The sequence below is a fragment of the Ursus americanus genome, chromosome 5 (genome assembly GCF_024610735.1).
Source record: "Ursus americanus isolate L20-20 chromosome 5, mUrsAme1.1.p, whole genome shotgun sequence".
Lineage (NCBI taxonomy): Eukaryota > Metazoa > Chordata > Mammalia > Carnivora > Ursidae > Ursus > Ursus americanus.
Genome location: NC_142131.1, coordinates 69,710,337 through 69,731,769, shown reverse-complemented (window position 1 = coordinate 69,731,769; position 21,433 = coordinate 69,710,337). Strand labels below are relative to the sequence as shown.

The 21,433-nt window shown below is 38.8% G+C and overlaps 1 protein-coding gene across 3 annotated transcripts in view; it reads left to right on the top strand.

Moving 5' to 3' along the window:
• PRR16 (proline rich 16) overlaps positions 1 to 21,433 on the top strand; it is a 180,962-nt gene that overhangs the window by 119,794 nt on the left and 39,735 nt on the right. The window lies entirely within an intron of this gene.

Below are 21,433 nucleotides of genomic sequence, written 5' to 3'. Positions count from 1 at the left end.
TTCAATATTTCTATCTCTGTAGGATTCTACTTATCATTTGTGTTAAATATGAATACTTAATTTTTCCACACTAGATAAAATTTGAAAGATGCCATTGTCAATTAACTATTGAATTGGAGGATCAAATTTATTATATCTAAAACTAAAAATAAAAGATGTCTGGGTAATGTCAAATATTGGGCATATTTGTCATGTTTCCAATGACTGTTTTTCTTTAATCAGTTATATCCTTTTATCATTCCTTGGGGAATACTCTATTTCAAATTAATTCCTCGGAGTAGTGTTGATTTTGTAGTACAGAGCCTGTTTCGGAAACTTTCTATATTAGTGTACAGTGAATTCAGTATTGTAATGAGTAAAGAAATTTTTTTTTTCAGTTTTGGAGCTGTAACAGTCATACTGTTTTTTAATAGGATCTGTGCCATGTATTGTCTTCATTTTAATGTGTCCTACTTGTAAAAAAAGTGGGAATGTTATTTGGGATTTAGCTGTACTTATATTGTCAATCAAATTCCACTTTAAAAGTAAGTAAAATAGGAGTTATTGAGTACTATGTAAATATAAAAATATACTGAATCAAAAGTCAGGGTACGTTGTTGACTAAATCAGGACAAAAGAGGTTAAAAAACCTGTCTATATCTATATTGATAGGCAAGACCCATGGAGAAATATTTAGAATTGCTTTTTTATTTCACTTCCCTTTTTTATAAATAATGTGATTTTACCATATTACATGGTGCAGATAATATAAGACTAGGCATGAGGATTTCTTACATTTAAATTCTAGTTCTCATATTAAATCATGATTAATATTTTGCAACTCATTTATTCAATATGGAGTTCCTAAGGCCTTCAGCTGACCTAGTGGACAAGAGAATTCAGGACGTAATTTCCGTGTATTCTGTTTGACATGACTTTTACAGAAAAAGCAGGGCACTGTAGTCTCAGCATTTTGCATCGGAATAAAGTCTTGATAGTCTACAACCAGACAGTGTATTTCTTCTCCTTTGAAGTATTTTGTACCCTTTAGATTTCTGTCATGCTTACCAGACAGTGATCGAACCTCTCAAACTCATTTACAGTTTTTCTAGAAAAAAGATTCAGGTCTAATATTTAAGTGTGTTAGTTGAGTTTAGTTCATTAAAAACAGAATTCACTGTTGAAATAGTTATAAAGTTGTCTAGTAAAAATAGTGGTATGGAATTTGCAGTGTCTTTTCATAATTCTTATAAAGACTATAAATTTTTTAAAATACTTCTTCAAAAGTATTTGCCACCTTGAACGAAAGAGAAAATTCAACATCTCATCATGCTATTGAGTTTAACCACATTGGTAGTTTCTTGCGGAGGTGGGGGAGTGTGGAATCTTAGGTCAATTCAATAGCGGTTGTCACTCAAAATTATTGTTTTTATCCTTGCACTCTGATAGAAATTACCTATCCAAATTAAAGAGACGTGGGAAAATTGGGGAGGCTGATGAATCTCAGCAATAGGAAACTTTCTCCTCAGTGTGTCATTTAGATCTAGTAAAGCAGTCCTTTGATATCATTATCATTTTTGTCAAACTGAAAAGGAACAGTCTAAACTAATAGAGTAGGTTACTTAATTCATGCATTCACTCAACAATTAGTGAAAATGTGCTTTGAACTGGGCGCCATGCTAGAAATAAGAGATGTGAAGATTACTAAGACGAAGTTCTGCCCTTGATAGGTTCAGATTATAGTAGAAAAGTAATAATAATAATAATAATAATAATAATAATGGTAAGATAAGTGAGTTGGAAGTACATCAGAGAGAGGATACAAAGTCATAAATTGAGTTCAGAGAATGAGGATGAATAGTGGCAGTAGAGAGAAACTAAAATGAATGTGGTTTAAAAACTGAAATCAATATTGTTTCATAGCCATCGACATTCTAAACATGGAATGTTCAACCATGGCCAATTCTCCTCTTTCAGTTAGGGAAATGAAAAGAATATGAGAAATCTCAAGCAGAACTTTTGCACGATTATGCAGTTCCATAACAAAACTGAGGATGAAATCTCTCTTAAATCTATTCATTGCAAGGAATGACCTCAAATATGACAACAGTGGGGAATTGTGGGGCATGGTGGCAGCAAAGCCACCGGTTGCAGGAGGGAAGCTGGAAGATGAGCTTCATGGTTATGCTGCGATTCTCCACAGATGCATGCAGTGATTGATAAGCTGCAGGAAAGCGTGCTTATGAGAGGGGCTTGCTTGCTTTTGTTGTGAAATCACAACACTATAGAAATTATTCTAGAGAGGTATTGTTTACATTCAGTCTTCATCAGTAAACCAGTCCTTCTGTGATGTAGGTCAGTGGACTTGTGATAAACACAAAGCCATAGGTGAAAAAAAGCCAGAGTGCACTAGTCTTTGGTTATCACTGTGGTATCTGTCAAGGTCCTGTACGCGGAACTGGTGCTTTTACATTTCCCCTCTGAGTGGCCAGCCCTCCGTAGTGCTTTTTGCTGAATTCTCTGGCTTTCTCAACCTCTAGATGTTGCCATGCCCAAATATTCAGTCTGAGAGCTCTCTTCCTGCTTCTCTCCTCCTGCCCATCCCCTGGCTGACCTCTGCTAGTCCTCCGAAGCTCATCACCAAGTAGATGTGAGAGCTTCCCCCACTCACAGCTCTGGCCAGACCTCTCCCCGGAGCCCACGCTTCGTCTCCATTGGATGTTTCGTAGGCATTGCAAAGGAAACATGTCAAAAACAGAACTTCAGGATCCATACCCAGCCCTTTCACTCTCTTTCTCCCTTCAGTTTGCTCAGTGTCAGTAAATCACCCTATAATCTCACCATCTGCCAGGCTCAGAATTCTTGGGATCATTCGTGTTTCCTCCCTTGTTCTCACCTTGCATGCCCAGTCCTCTAGAAAGGTTTGCCAAATATGCCCCCAGGATATATCCCAAATCCTCCTCTTCACCGTCTTCACTATCCTTGTCCTTCCATTAGATGGTCCTTACATGAATTCCTAACCAGACCCTGCTCCCTCCCTTACCATCCTATAACCTGTTTTCCTCAGAGTACCCAAAGTAGGGGTTGAAAGAGAAAAGAACGAGCGTCATCCCATGTTGAAAACCCTGTCTCCCCGTTGTCACAAGGGCTTCTTCAGTTTCCTGAAGTACACTGACCTTGTGGTCAGTCCACTGTGGCCTCTGCTGACCCCAGAACTCACCTATCACTCAGATGCCCCCACCTGCCACTCTATCGTATAAACTATTCTTTGGGTCCCTTGGGCTTCCCAAATTTATTTCTGCTTTCAGGTCTTTGCTCTTGTTGGCTGGTGCCTTCTCCTTTTACAGTCTCTGTTGCTGTGTTACCTTTCTCAGAAGCATTTTTGTTGACCACCCAGCCTGGGCCGTCGCTGTTCATATATGTCTCTTTCACTCCCTATCACATGCTTCGCTGCTTGGCCCACAGTTCTCTCATGGTGTGCTTTGTACTTTTCCTCGTGGCCCTTACCACTCTGTGATTTCTCGTTTATGTGTTTGTTTTCTTATGTGTTGACTGTCTCCTCCCTGCCACATGTGAGTTCTTAAAGGCATGGACCTGTTCTTTTCACTACTGAATCCTCAACACCTAGAAAAGGAATGGCCCAATAAGTATGTATGGAGTGAAAGAAAGAGTCTGCAGGTCCGTTTGTTCTTCTTTTTTCCACTTTCTGAGGCTTTGAAGAGGTCACCAAGAAATAAAGAAGCTTCAGAGAGCTGAAGAAACGCCTTACTCATGACTTTGATACCGTCTTCTGAGAACAAATCATGAGAAGTGTACATTTTTTAGAAGTCGGCTCTCCATATTTTAGTAACTTTTTGCAATCTTTAAATCACATGCTTTTTGCCTTTCTTTTTGCTCCTTAAATATCTATATGTCAAAATAGAATTTGCAGAAACTTAATGTTAGCACTTTGAAAAGCATGCAGTAGGGAGAAAACAATAAAAAATGCATACCGTTCGCTCACAAACACAACACATTTTGTATGTTGGAATTAGGGATTAATGTATGAATAATCCTTCCAAAAGAAAAACGAAAGGTAAGGTGAAAGAGTGCTGTGACTGCAGATACTTTTTTTTCCAAGTATTTACAGAATATAGCACCATTTGGAAATGTGCTGTCGCTGCAATTATTTTAGGATAGGGAAGAATAAGAAAAAGTGTTCCAATCATCAGACTCCTTAGTAACATGAAAAAGAGGCATACACAAGTGGAAAGCTTTTATTGGAACAAATGTATCAAGAGTTGACATAAATTATGGTGAATAAATCCTATCACTGTTCCTACATTTTCCTTTGTAGCTCTGTGTAATAATTACCTACTCCCTACTTGATTCCTATTAAAAGAGCTTCTGTATGTGTAAGTGATAGGATTGCCTAGGACATAGTAGAAGACAGTTCTGTTTAATTATTGGAATATGAATTCTGGATTTAAAATGTGTGCGATTGAAGCCCAGGTTCACCTCTTTCTAAGTGCGTGCCCCTGGCACATTACTCCGTATCTTCTTTAGTGAAACAAGAATCAGTAAATACATGCTTGCCTTGTAGGGTTGTTTGAAACATTAAATGAGATAATCCATGTAGAACACTTAATGTCCAGTGATGATAAACTCCTAATAATGATAGCAGATATTACTCTATTTAATCTCATCTTTACAGTTACTCATGTTATCATATATATATTTTAAGATTTTATTTATTTATTTGACACAGAGAGATCTCGAGCACAAGCAGGGGGAGCAGAAGGCAGAGGGAGAGGGAGAAGCAGACTCCCCGCTGAGCAGAGAGCCCGATGCGGGGCTCGATCTCAGGACCCCGAGATTATGACCTGAGCCAAAGGCAGATGCTTAACCAACTGGGCCACCCAGGCTCCCCGTTATCATATATTATTAATTGTCATCTTTCCCGTGATGCAGGCTTCAAAGATTGCCTTAGATTAAGTTTTCATTAGAAGAATAAGAAAAAATTGCATTAATCTGTTGTAGATCGGATAACAGTCTAGAGCAGTGTTTTCCAATATAGGTCATAGATCTTCCATAGGGGAAAATCAGACTGCGTTATTTTAACACTTTGAGAGATGCTCCATTGAGCAAATTTAATCAGGTTTCTATACATTGGGACTTTTCAGAGACTTTAAAATGTTAATGTAGGGCTACCTTCCATTTTTCTGGAGGTTTTAAATCTTTACAAGAGTGTACTTAGTGCCTATGTAACTAAAAAGTTGAAAGTGTTCATATGCACCATGATTTTCCAAGAGGGACATAAATTGTGCAAGATTTTTCAAAATTGGGAATGTTTTTCCCTCAGTGGATCTACTGCTCTCTCAGTTCACGGATAGTGAAAAAGTGATTGGTAAGAAAGAGAATGTTCTTACAGTGAGGTCTGGGATCCTTTCTGGCTTATGAAGCATCTCATTTGCAAACTTGAAAAGCTTGGCTTTTTCAGTATTAGATTTATATAAAATGGATAGTGGAATTTAAGATGAAACTGAAGGTAGGCTATAATTTAGACCTTTCTTATTTCACTCATCTTTGAAAGAAGCCTTTTCCTGAGGTTTAAAGTCAATCAAATAGTATGATTAAAGGAAATTGGTCAATGTGCAGAAGAAAACTCATGAGGCTTCTACTTGTCTTTTCTGGGAAAAGTCGGACGTTTCTATCTTTGTAAAATAAGTAGCAAAGCATAGTGGTACCAGATGCACCCTGGAGCTCTATTGTCTGGTCTGTACTGACTAGCTGTGTGACACTGGTCACATTACTCAGCCTCTCTGTGCCTCAGCTATCTCATCTGAAATTGAAGATAATAGATACTCTTTCACAGGGTGTGATGAAGATTAAATGAGTTACTGTTTTTAAAGGATTAACAGTTATTCCTGGCCCATTCCTGGCACTATTATAAATAAATTAATTAAGCTGAGGAAGCCTATGTCCTTGCTTTTCTATTTATTTTGCATTCTTTTTCTTCTGTGTGTCTAGTGTCATACTCCAAAGGACATGTTAGCAGGAAGAATGTTCATGGTAGAAATACAATTCTGCTACTTTGTCTCTGGACAAAGGGATGGTTCTCTCCCTCCCTCCCTCTTTTCCTTCCTTCCTTCCTTCCTTCCTTCCTTCCTTCCTTCCTTCCTTCCTTCCTCCCTCCCTCCCTCCCTCTTTCCTTTCCTTTCCTTTCCTTTCCTTTCCTTTCCTTTCCTTTCCTTTCCTTTCCTTTCCTTTCCTTTCCTTCCTTTGTTTCTTTGTTTCAAGGAGAGTTGACACACAATGTTATCTTAGTTTCAGTTGTACAATTTAGTGATTTAACAAGGTTATACATTATCCTATGTTCACCGTAAGTATAGTTACCATCTGTCCTGTTACAGTGCTGTTAGGATATCATGGATTGTATTTCTTATGCTGTGCCTTTTATTTCCTGATTTACTCATTCTGTAACTGGAAGCCTGTATCTCCCACTCCCCTTCACCCATTTTGTCCAGCACCCAAACCTCCTCCCCTCGGGCAAGCAGCAGTTTTTTCTCTATATTTATAGGTCTGATTCTGCTGCTTACTTGGTTATTCATTTGTTTTGTTTGTCTTAAATTCCACTTATAAGTAGAATCCTATGGTATTTGTCTTTCTCATTCTGAATTATTTCCCTTAGCATAATACTGTCTAGGTCCACCCATGCTGTTTCACATGACATGATCTCATCCTTTTTATGACTGTAATCATCCACGATATTTACACACACACACACACACACACACACACACACACACACACATGCACGTCACATTTTCCTTATCCATTCATCTATTGAGGGACACTTAGGATACATGATATCTTAGCTATTGTAAATAATGCTACAATAAACATAGGGGTGCATATATCTTTTCGAGATAGTGTTTTTGTTTTCTTTGGTAAATACCCAATAGTGGAATTATTGGATCATATGGTATTTCTGTTTTTAATTTTTTGAGAAACCTCCATACTGTTTTCCACAGTGTCTGCACCAGTTTGCATGCCCACCAACAGTGCACGAGGGTTTGTTTTTCTCTACATCCTTGCCAACACTTCTTATTTCTTGGCATTTTGATCTTAGCCATTCTAACTGGTGGTAGATGATATCTCACTACTGGTTTCGGTTTGCCTTTCCCTGATGATTAGCAATGTTGAGCATCTTCTCATGTGTCTGTTGGTCATCTGTATGTCTGTCTTCTTTGAAAAAGTATCTATTCCGGTCCTCTGCCCATTTTTTAATCAGATTATTTGGGAGGTTTTTGTTGTTGAATTGTCTAAGTTCTTTATATATTTTGGATATTAACCCCTTATCAGATATATCACTTGCAAATATCTTCTCCCGTTCAGTAGGTTGTCTTTTTGTTTTTTCAATGGTTTCCTTTGCTGTGCAAAAGCCTTTTATTTTGATGTAGTCTCAGTAGTTTATTTGGCTAGAAGTTATTAGGGATTCTTCCCCAGCCCATGATTCTGGGGATGGCCAGACAGGAAAATAGGTATTTTGCTACCCTCCATATAAAAACATATGATGTTTGTGCTTCATAATGTGCTGTATTAAAGCAAGAGGAAAAGTTGTATCTCTTAGTGGGAAAATAGATTCAGAAATCTTCTAAACATCTTGTTTAATAGCATTACCAAACTCTTAAAACTTATTTCCATGATTTGGTGCACAGCTGTAATTATAATAGTTAAGATGTAACATGCACTGCACGAAGTGTGTTCACCATCTAACCCTCACTATAAGCTAATAAAAGAGACATTGTCGGGGCTCCTGGGTGGCTCAGTCAGTTAAGCGTCTAACTCTTGGTTTCAGCTCAGGTCATGAACCCAGGGTTGTAGCTTCGAGCCCTGCGTTGGGCTCCCTGCTCAGCGCGGAGTCTGCTTGTCTCTCTGTCTCTGCCCCTCCCCCTGCTCACACTCTCTGACTGTCTAAAATAAATGAATCTTTAAAAAAAGAGAGAGAGAGACACTCTCATTATTCCCGTTCTACAATGAAGAAAAGCAAAGAAGCTAATGACTTGTCTAACTTAGAATTAGTATGAGGTTAAGCTGGCTTACAAACCTAAGAAATCAGACTCCAAAATCTGTAGTTAACCACCTTACAATTCTGTTTCTCTTCACCTCATGACTTTAGAAGAGTCACAGAGCATTTGAGAGGTCTAAATTTATGGTTTGTATATCTCAACACCAATTTCCCTTAGGCTGAGTAAACACTACAGATATATGTACGTGTGTGTGTGTGTGTGTGTGTGTGTGTGTGTCTGTGTGTGTCTGTGTGTGTGTCTGTGTGTGTGTATTTTACCGGTATAATTCATCATATACCCATGACACTGGATCACGATGTCCATAGCAGCATTATTCATAATTGCCAAAAAATGGAAACGGTCTAAATGTCCATCAACTGATGATTGGATGAACAAAATACGACATATCCATGCAAGAGAACATTATTCCGCGACAAAAAGTAACCAACTCCTCAGATATGTGCTACATCGATCAGGAACCTCAGAAATATTATGCAAAGTGAAAGAAGCCAGATATAAAAGACTACATAGTATATGATTCCATTTATATGAAATAGCCGTCAAAAAGAAATCCATAGAGTTGGAAAGTAGATTATTGGTGGCCAAGAACTGGGGGTTGTAATAGGGCTTGACTGCAAATAAGCAGAAGAGGTCTTTTTGAGGGGTGATGCACACCCTAAAGCTATAGATGGTGTTGAATTTTGCTCACATCTGTCAATTTAGTGAAAATCATTTACTAGGAAAGAATTGTACACTTAATGGGTGAATCTTGTCATATGCAAATTATTCCTCAGTAAAGCTGTTTAATTAAAAAAAAAAAAAAGAGGATAAACCTAATCATAGCCCAGAAACTAAGTGTTTTGGTCCCATAGTTTAGTGATAAAGATAAAGCGGACTGAAAATCAAGTTCAAAAGTTGATAACATTATAATTTTCACATTTTCCTGCCCTCTCCCCATAATTTGTAAATAAAAGATTAAAAAGTCATTTTTTTTACATTTAGCCTCAAAATAAGTTGGCAATAAAATAGAAAGTGTTATTTCTTTAGAATTCAGTCATACACAGTTTCCCTTTGATATGTTGAACTGTGTATCTGACTTCAGAAATAAATTAGGTTTCTGTACCTCATTTAAAGCTTGTCTCTTAAATAAAAATCTTTAAATGGAAGTTGCACTATGGCATTAGATTCATGTGGAGAGGAATCTGCAAACAGTAGAAGGAACTCGCTATCTTTACTCTGGATGGGCCATTAATACACTTCTTTCAGTCAGTGGCCCAATTTTATTATGTTCTGTCCATTGATTTTTTTTACTCATTTCTACTTTGTGAGGTATGCAGGGCATTTGATTTTCATTTCCCCTGTTTGCAGATTAGGCAACAGAAGCATATAGGGATTTAATTAGGCCTAGAACTCAGTTGCCCCAAATAGTAGTCACGTATAATCCATAAATGATCCCAGTACTCTGTACTCATTGTTTGAAATAATAGGTATTTAATAGGTGCTGATTGATGAATTTAGTGAATTACACATGGTAGATATGGTAACTACATTCTTAAGCAATTTCATGACTATCATCTTAAAAGATTCCCTTAACATTTTGTCATAAGTTGGAACTGCTAGCAGTAAGGATTGAAAATATGACTCGGTACTGATGCATTGTAATAGCCTTCGCTCTGCGTTATCAGGCATCTTACATGGGCAGATGGAGAAAAGTATGATCCCACACAAACTATACCCATTTAAAGATAATTTTCCTAAGTGCATCATTTTTCATCCCTGGGCTTCAAGCTTTGTGAAAAAAAATTAGGGAAGCATTATAGGTTATTTAGCTATTGTGCTGGCTCTCCATGCATCAAAACAAAAGAGCCACACTCTGCTTACGAAAGGTGGAATTGGGCTCTGACATACCTCCAAGTGATTCTCCCCCAGGACTCTCCTGAATGGGTACGTTCCCTGATGCTGCTTAAAAGCCTCAGGTCTCAGTCTCTTTCTCATGGACTCACCAGTTGACTGTTAGCGACAGATTTGTCAAAAGCTCACAAATCCATTCTCTCCCTCTTTAGTCCCTGTCTGAACAAAATAAAAGACCCGTTAGGGTGTTTTCTTGTTTTGTTTTCAGCAATATCTCTTGACCTATTCTTAGTTGAAGTTACATTCCTTAATTGTCTTCTCTTTCTGTTATCCTCTTGCTGCTGGGTGGGTGTTTTTCTTCACAGCAACTCGGATCCTGTAACCATTTCTTCAATTGTTCCGTTATCTTGTGAATTTATGTTCCTTACGTGAGAAGATGGATGGTTCCCTGGAAGGCTGAACGTCAAGCCTGGATGCTTTGTTGTGTATTTGTGGCCCTCCTGTTTTCACTCCATGGTTTTTTGTATTCAGAAATGGATGTGCCGACAGCAAAGAAACAAAGATGGGTATCTTTTTCCAGAAAGCAGTATGCATGGGAGCTATGTAAACATGTTTCTGGTTACACTTACTTTGTTGTTAAGACAGTTGTTTCTTACATAGAAGTGAGTCTGAGTGGGGTGGACTTAACACAGCACGTGTGCTGGCTACTTTGCAGACACTTGTTAAGGCTCTCTGTGCACATGGTAAATAATAGATTCTGTTTCTGTTGTGTGTTTCTGGCAGCGCCTGCCTGGCACTGTGCTTTTTCAAGTCCAGCAAACATATAAGTTTATTGAAGCTCTTTTCCCCTCACTAAGGCTGTAAGGGGGGAAAAGATACAAAATGTAGGACAGAGGGATTCGATTTCTGTAGGATAAAGCAGATTTTCGTCTCTTATTTTGTTGTAGGAAGTTGTATCTATGTCTTTGCCCTCCAAAATTAAGCATCTTAAAGGTGGGAATCTAAACACATTTTTTCCCCTGCTTTTTTAGATACATTCGGTTTTTAACATGCTTGCTTGATTTCTCCAAGTGCCTGTTTCTAAAATGCAAATTTAATGTGCATGCACGGTATTCCTATATGCCTCTTGACCAGTAAAGGGATCTTAGAATGTTTTAATTCTTCTCACTACCTTACTTTCCAATATTTTAGGCTCAACTTGGCTTAAATGCCTTAAAGCAGTCATTTTATGCTTATGGTTTTATGCTGACTAATTTTTATTTAGATTTACTGATATGTCTCCCCATTTCTTTGTTCACTGTTACTTCACACTCATTTCTGGCTCAGTTTCCATATTCCCAAAGTACATCCTTTAGTTTTTTAGATAAGAGGAGCTAGTAGAAGCCTCTCGTTGTTTTTGCTTTGAAAAATATGTATTTGATCCTATATTTTAGATTTCCTAGGCAGAGGATTCAAAGCAAAGAGTTATTTCGACTCAGCCTTTTAATAATATCAACCCATGATCTTCTGGTGTCCGCTGTAGCATCGAGTCGTCTGAATTCGGCTGTTGGCATAACTACTATTATTTAGCAGTTCATCTGTCCTTTCATTTTGGGTGCTTTCAAGAGCTTCTCTGTTCCTTGGTCATTGGCCATTCCATGATGACAGCCCTCGGATGTGGATTTTTCTTTTTGAATCACACTCGCATCTTGTTTTTTTCCCCTCATATGCAAGAATTCATGGTTTTCGTCAGTTCTGGAAAATTCTCAGCCATTCTTTCTTTAAATACTAACATATTCCCATTTTCCCTTTTTTTTTTTTTTTTTTCCATTCTCTCATCCGTCCCCCGCCCCCAGTCTCAGAACTTCTTTTAAATGTTGTTCCTTCTTGGGATGCCTGGATGGCTCAGTCAGTTAAGTGTCCGACTCTTCGTTTTGGCTCAGGTCATGATCTTGCGGTCGTGAGATTGAGTCCCACGTCAGGCGCCACGTCAGCTGAGTCAGCTTCAGGTTCTCTCCCCCTCTACCCTTCCTCCCACTCACATGCAAATAAAATTTAAAAATGTATCATCTTCTTACTCTATCATCTACATCTACATAAATATTAAAAATATATCATCTTCTTACTGTATCATCTACATCTCCTAGCCACTTTTTACTATTTTCCGAATCTTTATATTACTCTGCTCTACTTCCTTGTCAGTTTTCTAGTTCACTGTTTTCCCCTTCAGCTAGGTCTAATTTGATGTTTAGCTTGCTTATATGTTTAGTTACATTTATACACAGTGTCTTTTTCGATGTTTATTTTTTTAATTTATATCTTTAGTCACTTTAAACATACTTATTTCATACTTACTGTCTTTTTTTTATTATTATTATTTTAAGCTCTTAGATTTCTATTTATGTAGTTTGCTCTCTGTACTGGTACTCAGTCATAGTGGATTGCTTCCTTATATGTTTTGTCATTTTTTTTATTATAAAGTTAACTATATCGTCAAAGTATCCTAAGATCTGACTTGCCTCCACTTCTTCCAGAGACTTCTGTGCTATCACTAGCTCACTGCTAGATACACTTTTATAATTTCCTGGCTTCGAATAGCCACAGTGTGCAGATTCCATACATTTGAATCCCAAATCCAGGTAAAATTTTTTTAAAGTTATCAAAAAACAAAAAACAATACAAAACAAAACCCTGTACTTTGTTTTCCTTGAGTCCACGGTGCAGAACAGCGTCCTCATGTTCTCCATGAAGTAGATCTATTTATTTGTTTCCTTGGCTCCGCATTCAGAGAGGGTGTGGCTCTTGCAGGGCTGTGTTCCGATGCACGTGTTGCTACCTTATTATCTGTGGTCCACGTTGAGGGTCAAGCCCCAAACCCCTTGATTACCCACACAGACAGCCCCCTTCTTCTTCAGCACAAGGTTTGTTTCTGTACTAGCTCGCCAACTTCCATATCTGTCCCTGCCACCTGGACGGCCCCTTTCCTTTTTGAGCAAGTCTAAATATGCATTTTAGAGAGGTTTCGGGCTTTCTGGTCTCTCTAGTCTAGTATATTGTAGGACACAGAAGTTGCCCAATCCCTTCGTTGTGTATGTTCTCTCTAAATGTTCAAGACTCACCCACAACTAAACAGATTTTTAATGTTTGGACTTAAGGCTTATCATAAAGAAGCCAATGACCATAGAATAAGCTGATAGTGAAGATTTATTTAAAACCTAAAACTTCAGAGGGAATTCACGGGACTCAAAATAGACACAACCTCCTCTTTCTACATCACCGAAGAGCTGGTATTTTAAAGTTCATGATTCTGGGGCATATTAAGAGCCCTAATTTTATATGCACATGCGTAATATAAACTGGAATACTCCTTTTCTGCTGAGCATGAAAAGAAATAGATTGGAAGGAAAATAATTTACCGTATGAGTTGCTTTTCCTTGATTTTTTTTCTTATTAGATGAATCTACTTCCTCTGCCTTTATGTTTTCCTATTTTTTGCTGCTTTCAGCTCACTCTCTCCCACACACTTTTAAAAAAGATCTTTCTTAAAAGGAAGCCTGATTTAGCAGTTTTGTTGTTGGTTTGCTTTAAAATGCATGCAAAGTAACACATAAAGGCAAAGAAATATTAAGGTGCTGTAATATTATTATATCATCCTCCTTGTTAGAAACTTTAGCCAGATTCATTAATTCTTCTTGGTCTCCTCCTCCGGTGTTGGCAGACATCATAGCCACCTTTTTTAAAATAGAGAAATGACATCACAGATAGCTTATTTCACCAAGGTCATTCATGAATTTATTAGCAATTACAATATTTTTAAACAGAAGTATATCCAAAAGCTCTCTAAACAATGTATTTGAGCCAGTGTGTTTTAAGATAATTTATGACACATAGAAGCTGGAAGAATTTTGATATTGGTGATCAATAAGATAATATCACTGTGAACCAGGTGCTGTTTCAAGACTTTCCGTTTATTTATTCATTTAATTCTAATAGTCCATGAAATTCTATTCTAATCCCGTTTAAAGGCCGGGCTCTCTGAGAAGTTAAGCTCCGTCTCAAAGTTATGTAGGTAGGATGTGGTGAAGCTGGGATTTATGACCAGGTCATCTGTAGTGTGGCTCCACGGTCCGGCTGTCAACTATTACTCTGCACTGTCTCTTGCTTCACACACACACACACACACACACACACACCCTAGTATACACACACAGCAACACATGCACATTCTCACACACACACTTCAGCACAGACAGCCTGTGGTGTGATAATTATCTTAGCAATATCTCTACCTCTCTCTTTCTGTCTTTGTTGATCTGATTAGGAAGGGAAGAGGCAAAGCCTTTCACTATTCAGTTTATAATATGACCCTAATTAAATGAATTATCTGATCACTGGCAAATATTCCAATCCTATTGAAAGGTGTTATTTTAGAGGCCAGTATTTCATAGGATTGAAGCCAAGATCTTGTCTGTGCAGTTAACTTCAGGGAGCTCTGAAATCATTACAACTCTTAGTTTGTTATTATGGAAAAACAACAGATTTTATTTTGAATTCCAGTTTCTAGTGACTTAGTTCAGCATACGTGCCTTCTACTAACTCAGAAAGACATTTATCATTACTAAGTAACTTATTTCTTGGTGCTTAGTTATCTTATACATAATGATTACCTATTAACCAATATTTGATATTTAATTATGATTTTTAGATTCATAAATGATTTTTTTTGTTTTAGTATTTAAGGGGTTTTGTTACTCTAATTTGTTTAAATCCTATAATTGTTTGAAAAGAAATAAATCTTAATTATAATCAGTTTTCTAGCAAGAAGATTACAAAAATGGGAATACAGTCTGATGAAGAGGAAGAACATTTTGCTCCTTGCGTGATATATCAGTGTAGATTATATTCTGTTCTCTTCTCTAGTTTGACTGACTGGACTAAGCTTAGCGAAAAAATCTATGGAAATGCTTTGTGTAGCCTCAAAATCCAAAGTCCCCAAATGATGGTCTCTTCTCTGATCTTCCTTCTTCACCTAAAAATAGTCTCATAGCCATTTTAAATCAACGCCACTGAATTAAAATTTGTGACATATAGAAACTACAAGGATTTGTACATGGATGGCGTTAACATACCCAATGCCATAGGGACAGAAAGCACGAGACAGGCACCCACACAGGTTTCATGACGATAGTCCTTCTCATGCTGCACCAAGACCTTGTAATTCACGGTCTGTGCAATCAATCACAATTGATTCTTAGGAAAGTATATTCTTAGGACAGATTGTGTCTTACTTATACACTAACCATTCATACACGGATAGAGAACTGGAATTACATTTAGAATGGTTGCATGTGCCTGTGAATGCAGCATTACATAGGGGCCAGAGGTAGAGCATGTATTTTCCTGTTCCTTTTTTCACAGGATAACTTTGGGCCAACTCTTTCATCTTAGTAAAAAGTAGACAGATAGTACGGTCAAATGACCTTACTACTCTCAAAAAAAAAAAAAAAAAAGTCAAGACAAAACAGAAGCAAGCCCAGCCCCAGCTGGTCTCTGCTCCTGTGTCCGAGCATCTCACCCACAGAGGCACGGAGAGGCGTTCACCCTGCAGGTTGAGTTCGCTTATTGCTTTGGCAGGTTTCGCTTTGCCATTCGGCGAATTGGCCATCAGTGACTTGGCTGACTTCCTGCAGAACCTGGAGGCAGTGAGTGAGAGAAGTAGCCATTGCCTAAAATTTTTAGAAAGACGCCCTTATAAGGTAGGGGAGCCGAGTCAGGAGGGGTGGAGGTGGAAAAGGAGCGGGAACTTCGCAACAAACAAGCAAACCAGACAAGCGCTACGGGCAAGGAGTTAAACAAAACTCGCACCCAGTTTAAAATGATGATGAGACTGAGCAAATTATGACCTGTCTTCTCTACATGCAAAAAAAAAAAAAAAAAACCAAACTCTTTCTTGATATATTCATCCCACAAATGTTTACTGACAACTATGTGCCAGGTAATGTGTAACACACAGCTGGGGAGTCAACCATTAAAAATCACAGTACCGGGTCTGGAGGAGCTAACAGATTAATGGCTGAGACAGACAAAACCAATAATTATCATGCAGTTGAAGAATTGCATTGTCACAGTTTCACACAGTCTGCAGGAAGTCTGGAAGGGTCCTTAAGCAGCAGTCCCTCCCATAAGCACGCTCTCCATGCTCATAGAGAGGAAATAGAACACTATCCACGCCTCTAGATGGCCATCTGTTTGCCCTTCCTCGGTAGGGACACCTCAGGCTTTCTTCTCTTCTTGTTGACCTTCATTCCTTCAAAGGAACAATTATAAGAAAACGTCACTGCTGTCTCTAAGAAACATGCTGGGAACAAGTCATCCATAGCTAGCTTCACTCTTCATCTCCAAACTGAGTAGAGCATTAACCTGAAGCTGTAAGGATGACGTCCTTTGCCTGTTGATTACATTTTTCTGGTTGTCCCTAGAGCCTCAAACTCAGTATGTGAATCCTGAGCCCATGTGGTTTTCCACCCTTCCTGTCCCCAGCCATGTCCATTCTTCCCTTACTAGGTATGCCATGTATTCCCCATCCTTACACTCCATCCAGAACTGTCAGTGCCCTCTGAAACCTTCCTTTCTTCCTTACCCTTCACATCTCATCAACCACCAAGTGCTCCCTGTCCTACCTCCCAAACATCTCCACTGTTTATCCCTTCCTTTGTTCCTTTGTGCCTTCACACTGTTGCCATTTCTCACCTGGGCGATGGGGACAGCATTCTTCTTCATCAGCCTTGGCCCTGTCTGCCACCACCTGGTCCTTTGGATATTTTTACCTGTAAATCTGAACTTCTCATTTCCCTGTTAACAGTTCTTCAACTTCGGCTTATTTCTCATAACAGCAATTTTCAAGCCCATTTTTACTGGGCAGACTCCTCTTTCAAATGATATTTTATGTACTAGCTCAACTGCATGGAGCTGATTCGATTGACATTTAATGTCGGGGGCTGGGAACATAAGAGATCTCAGAAAGCTCCTTACCATCATGGCTTGCTGGGTGACCCAAGGTACCTCAGTGTGTCTGCAGAGCAGAACAGCAGCTTGAAAATCACCAGTCTATAGAAAAAATATAAGCTCCCTTGGGTTACCTATGAACCCTTAGTTATCCACCTGTCTAGGCTCATCGCCTGCCCTCAGCATCTCTATGCTGCGTCCACACCGAGCTGTTGCTACTTCACAGGCATGCTGAGCTCTGTCATGTGTCTGTCTTTGAATATCCGTCTCTCCATCCAGAATGTGAGCCCCTGACAAGAACGCCAAATAACTGCCTACTCGTCCTCTGATGCTCAGCACGCATTATCTGTTCTTGTCACACCCTCCTCTCTCCGCTCCCCAGACACACTAAACTTTTCCTCTTCTATACACGGCTGCCACATTACACCTTCGCCTCTGTACTATATTGCTTTGTGATTCATGTCTTACCATCTGTTTCTGCAAGATACTTGAGGTCCCTAACCAGGTCTCCATTCTTGATTTCTCAATACCTGGCAGAGTCTTTCAGCCTGTAGTGGGTGACTAATCATAAATATTTGCAACGTGAATAAATGGAGAACTTCTTGAGTTAGTGTCATTAGAGTTGAGTTGATTTCAAAGATACATACACTCTTAAAGCATTTGACGTAGTTATATGGTCCTTTATTTTGTTTTAATGGAATAAGAATTCAAATGTCATGTTGGTGATAATGAAATGTTTGAAAACAAGAAGAGATATATAGGTAAAAAAATAATAAACAAGAAAAAAAACTTAAGTTATCATATATTGAGTGTGAAAATTTCTCTTTTGCCTTCTTTAGGTTATTAGTAATAAATTTAAGGCATTTAAAGAGACCCTGCCCAGTCCCCAGCCCATTCACAGTTTCTCTTCTCTGTGTGCCTGTCCTGAGAGTGTGAACTGGCCATCAAAAGTCACCCCTTGTGATTGTGGTATGTCCAGGTTACATTCAGGCAACTATGTCCAGACCATGCTGGAAAATGGAAATACAGTTAAAAAAATTACTCATTCTTTTGTTTTGATCAAAACACTACAAATCCTTAGTAAAGTGAATGGTAAAATATACCTATAGTAGTTTATCTTTTTTCTTCCTTAAAATTATTAAAATTTATTTTAAAAATTCATATCAAGAACCTGATGACTATTGTACGGTATGTCCTGAAAATGTCAGTTGGACCAGGGGACCCTCACGGTGAGCTCAGCTGGTGATCTCTCCCAGGTGCGCCTTCGGTAAACTGGGATGAAATGGGTGCTGGGGAAGTAGCCATGGGAGTAAAGCATTTCATGGAAGCCATAGAAACTCTGGAAAAACTCAGAGAGCTGGGTTCCAAATCTGTACATTCTCGTACCAGCCGTGTGAGTACTTGGGCCAACCACTTAGCTTCTCTCATCTCTAGTTTCCACTTCTGGAGAGTAGAAATGATAACTCACAGAGTGAGCATCCACTGCTCCAATGTACTTAACGTGCTGCGTTTAAGTCCAGGCATACAGCAAGCATTCAGTAACTGCTGGCTATTATTTGTATTTGACTCCGACACATAGAACATGGGTCCTCCGAGAAGCTCTGATGTGTGTTAACAGGGCTGCCGTGGGAAGTAGGCCAAAGGAAATGCCCAAGTATGCTGAGTGCAAAGAGCTTGGAAAATGTCAAGCTCCAATATTATAACAAATACTGTTTAGTTTTGTTCATATTCTTAATAAAAGTGTGCGATGGGAGTTAAAGACGTATAGGGCAGATGGATGGCACAGGTTGATGCCAACAGGGAGAGAGAACAGGGCTTCCCACGATGCTGACAGCAAGCCATTGCATTTACACGTAAGTCCACAGAAAATTGAATCACATTTATATTTTCATTTAGTGTTGCCTCTTGGGTCAAAATATTTCATAAACTTCTCAGCTGAGGGCCAGGCCTATCTCATTTTTTATGATTCAGAGTCATATTCTTCATTTGACCTGGCATTTGGAAAGGCATTCCAGTCCCTTTCTTTGAGTAATGGATGGTGCCTGTTTTCTCACATAGAATATTGTCATTGAGGGTATTTCAAACAGTGAAATAACATTGCTGGTTTATAGACTTCAGTTGGTTTGTATTGAGAGTTCATAAACCATACGGGAATTTAAATAACTTGAAATGAGACCTTTGATAGAAAGCCTTCTTACCTGACTTTCATTTACAGTTAAAAGATTCATCTCAACAACCGATTCATGTAAAGCTAGCTGTTGACAGAAATAAAATATTTATTCCTGTGGCTCTTTTCCGACTAGGTGCCCCCAACATTTGTACGTCTTGTCATTTCTGGAGGGTGTTCGATATTTTCCACTTTTCTGACAGCTGTACCTTTTCTCTTCTCTTTAAAATTGTAGATTACTTGGCTGTGTTTATGGCCTTACTACGTAGACAAGATGTGAATCCTTTTTTACTAAATGAAAGATTCATGAGATTGAATACTTTTCTCTTTGTCTTTTTATATCATCATAAGTATCAGCCTGTGTGTTACAGTGTCATAGGAAGCACATTTTAATGGACCTTGTTTAAAAACCGGGAAACACACACATACACACACACACAGTGAGGAAGAGGGAGGGAGGAGGAAGAGAGGAGACAGAGAAAATGTGAATGAAAAATATTTTAGTTAAAATGAAACTTTAATGGTCCCAACTACAATTTTTGACCAGATACTATGAGCAAAAATCATGATAGATAATATGGAAATAATGAAGAGAAAAAGACATACACCCCATCCTCAGAGTGTTTGAGATTTGGTAATGTAATATGTCAGTATTTGCAGCAAATAACTGGCTTAAACAGAAAGGAACATTCTCAAGTCAACTTAATAAGGGGTTTGGGGATAGGTATGTCTGTGGGTACCGCAGGATGGATGAAATCAGTGGCCCAAAGGTATCATCAAGAGCTGAAGTTCTTTTATTGTCCCACTGTGTCATCCTTGGTTTTGGTATTATGCTCACTCTGATGACTAATTATCTACAGTATTTCCAGACATTACATCTTCAATACCAATGACCAGAAGAAGAAAAAAAAACATACCATGTAGTCTTGTGGTTATCTTCCCTAAGACAGAGGAAATCATGGTGCGGGGACCATGATTGATTTAAACTGGTCATCGAAGTGGGAGAGGTGTTCAGGAGTTCCATTCCTCCAAATAGGAAGATTAGTTGAGATTGCAAATAAATATTATACAAACCAGAGAGTGATGCATATTACAGAAATACTACTGAGGTGTTATTGACATGTAGAAACGACGTGGGGTTTAGCAATAGGAAGAAAAACGAGCGCTATCCGTTTGCAGTTGTGCAGGGTAGATCAAGAGAGTGGCAAAAAAAAAATTCAGTCACATTATTGAAAGATGTTATTACTAACTCTTCTATCATAACACCTATCACAATTGCAGCCAATTATTCATAAGATTTTTTGTTTATTTTCTGTTGTTTCCGTACTGGAACTTCGTAAGGACAGAAAAAATAGCCATCTTATTCATCAACGTGTCCGTCTCTTAAATGAATCAAAGAATGAATGCATAGCCTTGGGGAATGTGTAGAATTTTCAGCTGGTGAGAGGAGGATGTTCCAGATACAGGGAGCATCATTAGCAAAGTCCTAAGTCAGGAAGGCTCCGCCACCTGTCTGATGCTTAGGGTGAGTGTAGTAGAAGAGTGAGAACCTACCCTGGGATGGTAGGCGGAGGATGAAATGCATGGGTTCTTCTTAGCAGTCATTACGGAGAACAGAATGTTTCAGAGTTGGTTGATGATATGGTAAGAGCTCTGCTTCTGGAAGAGAAACTTGGCAATGATATGTTAGATTGACCACAATGGGACAGAGTGGGTACAGCACTGGCCGGAGGCTGTGTCAGTGGCCAGGAAGCTACTGAGATCCCGGTTTGGGGTTAGCAAAGGAACAAAATTGCAATAAATGCATGTCTAGCAATATTAAAGATGGGAATTGAGATGGCTTATTAAAATGTAAACAAGGGAGGCACGCCTGGGTGGCTCAGTCGGATAAGTGTCTGCCTGTGGCTCAGTCGGATAAGTGTCTGCCTTTGGCTCAGGTCATGATCCCAGGGTCCTGGGATCAAGACCCACATTGGGCTCCCGGCTCAGGGGGAGTCTGCTTCTCCCTCTGCCCCTCTCCTGGCTTGTGCTCATTCTCATTCACTCTCTCTCTCTCTCTCAAATAAATGAATGAATAAAATCTTTAGAAAAAAAAATGTAAGTAAGAGAAAAGTGAAATAACAATGGGAAGACCAAAAGAAACATGACACTGCAATTGTAGATATCAGAAGTGGGCATTACGTTTTGTTGTGTTTTCCCTGCTTTCGTTTGCAGGGATATGGGGAGCAGAGATTGAATGTGTGGTAAGAACAGGCAGCGTTCTCTTAGGCAGAGGACTGGGTTGCAGATCCCTGAGGCTGCCATATAGGAGACGTTCAATGCCAGACATTGAATTTAGAATGACAGTAACAGTAATCAAACTTGTATGAAACGTTTTCTGAAATCAAGGAAATTATAAGTA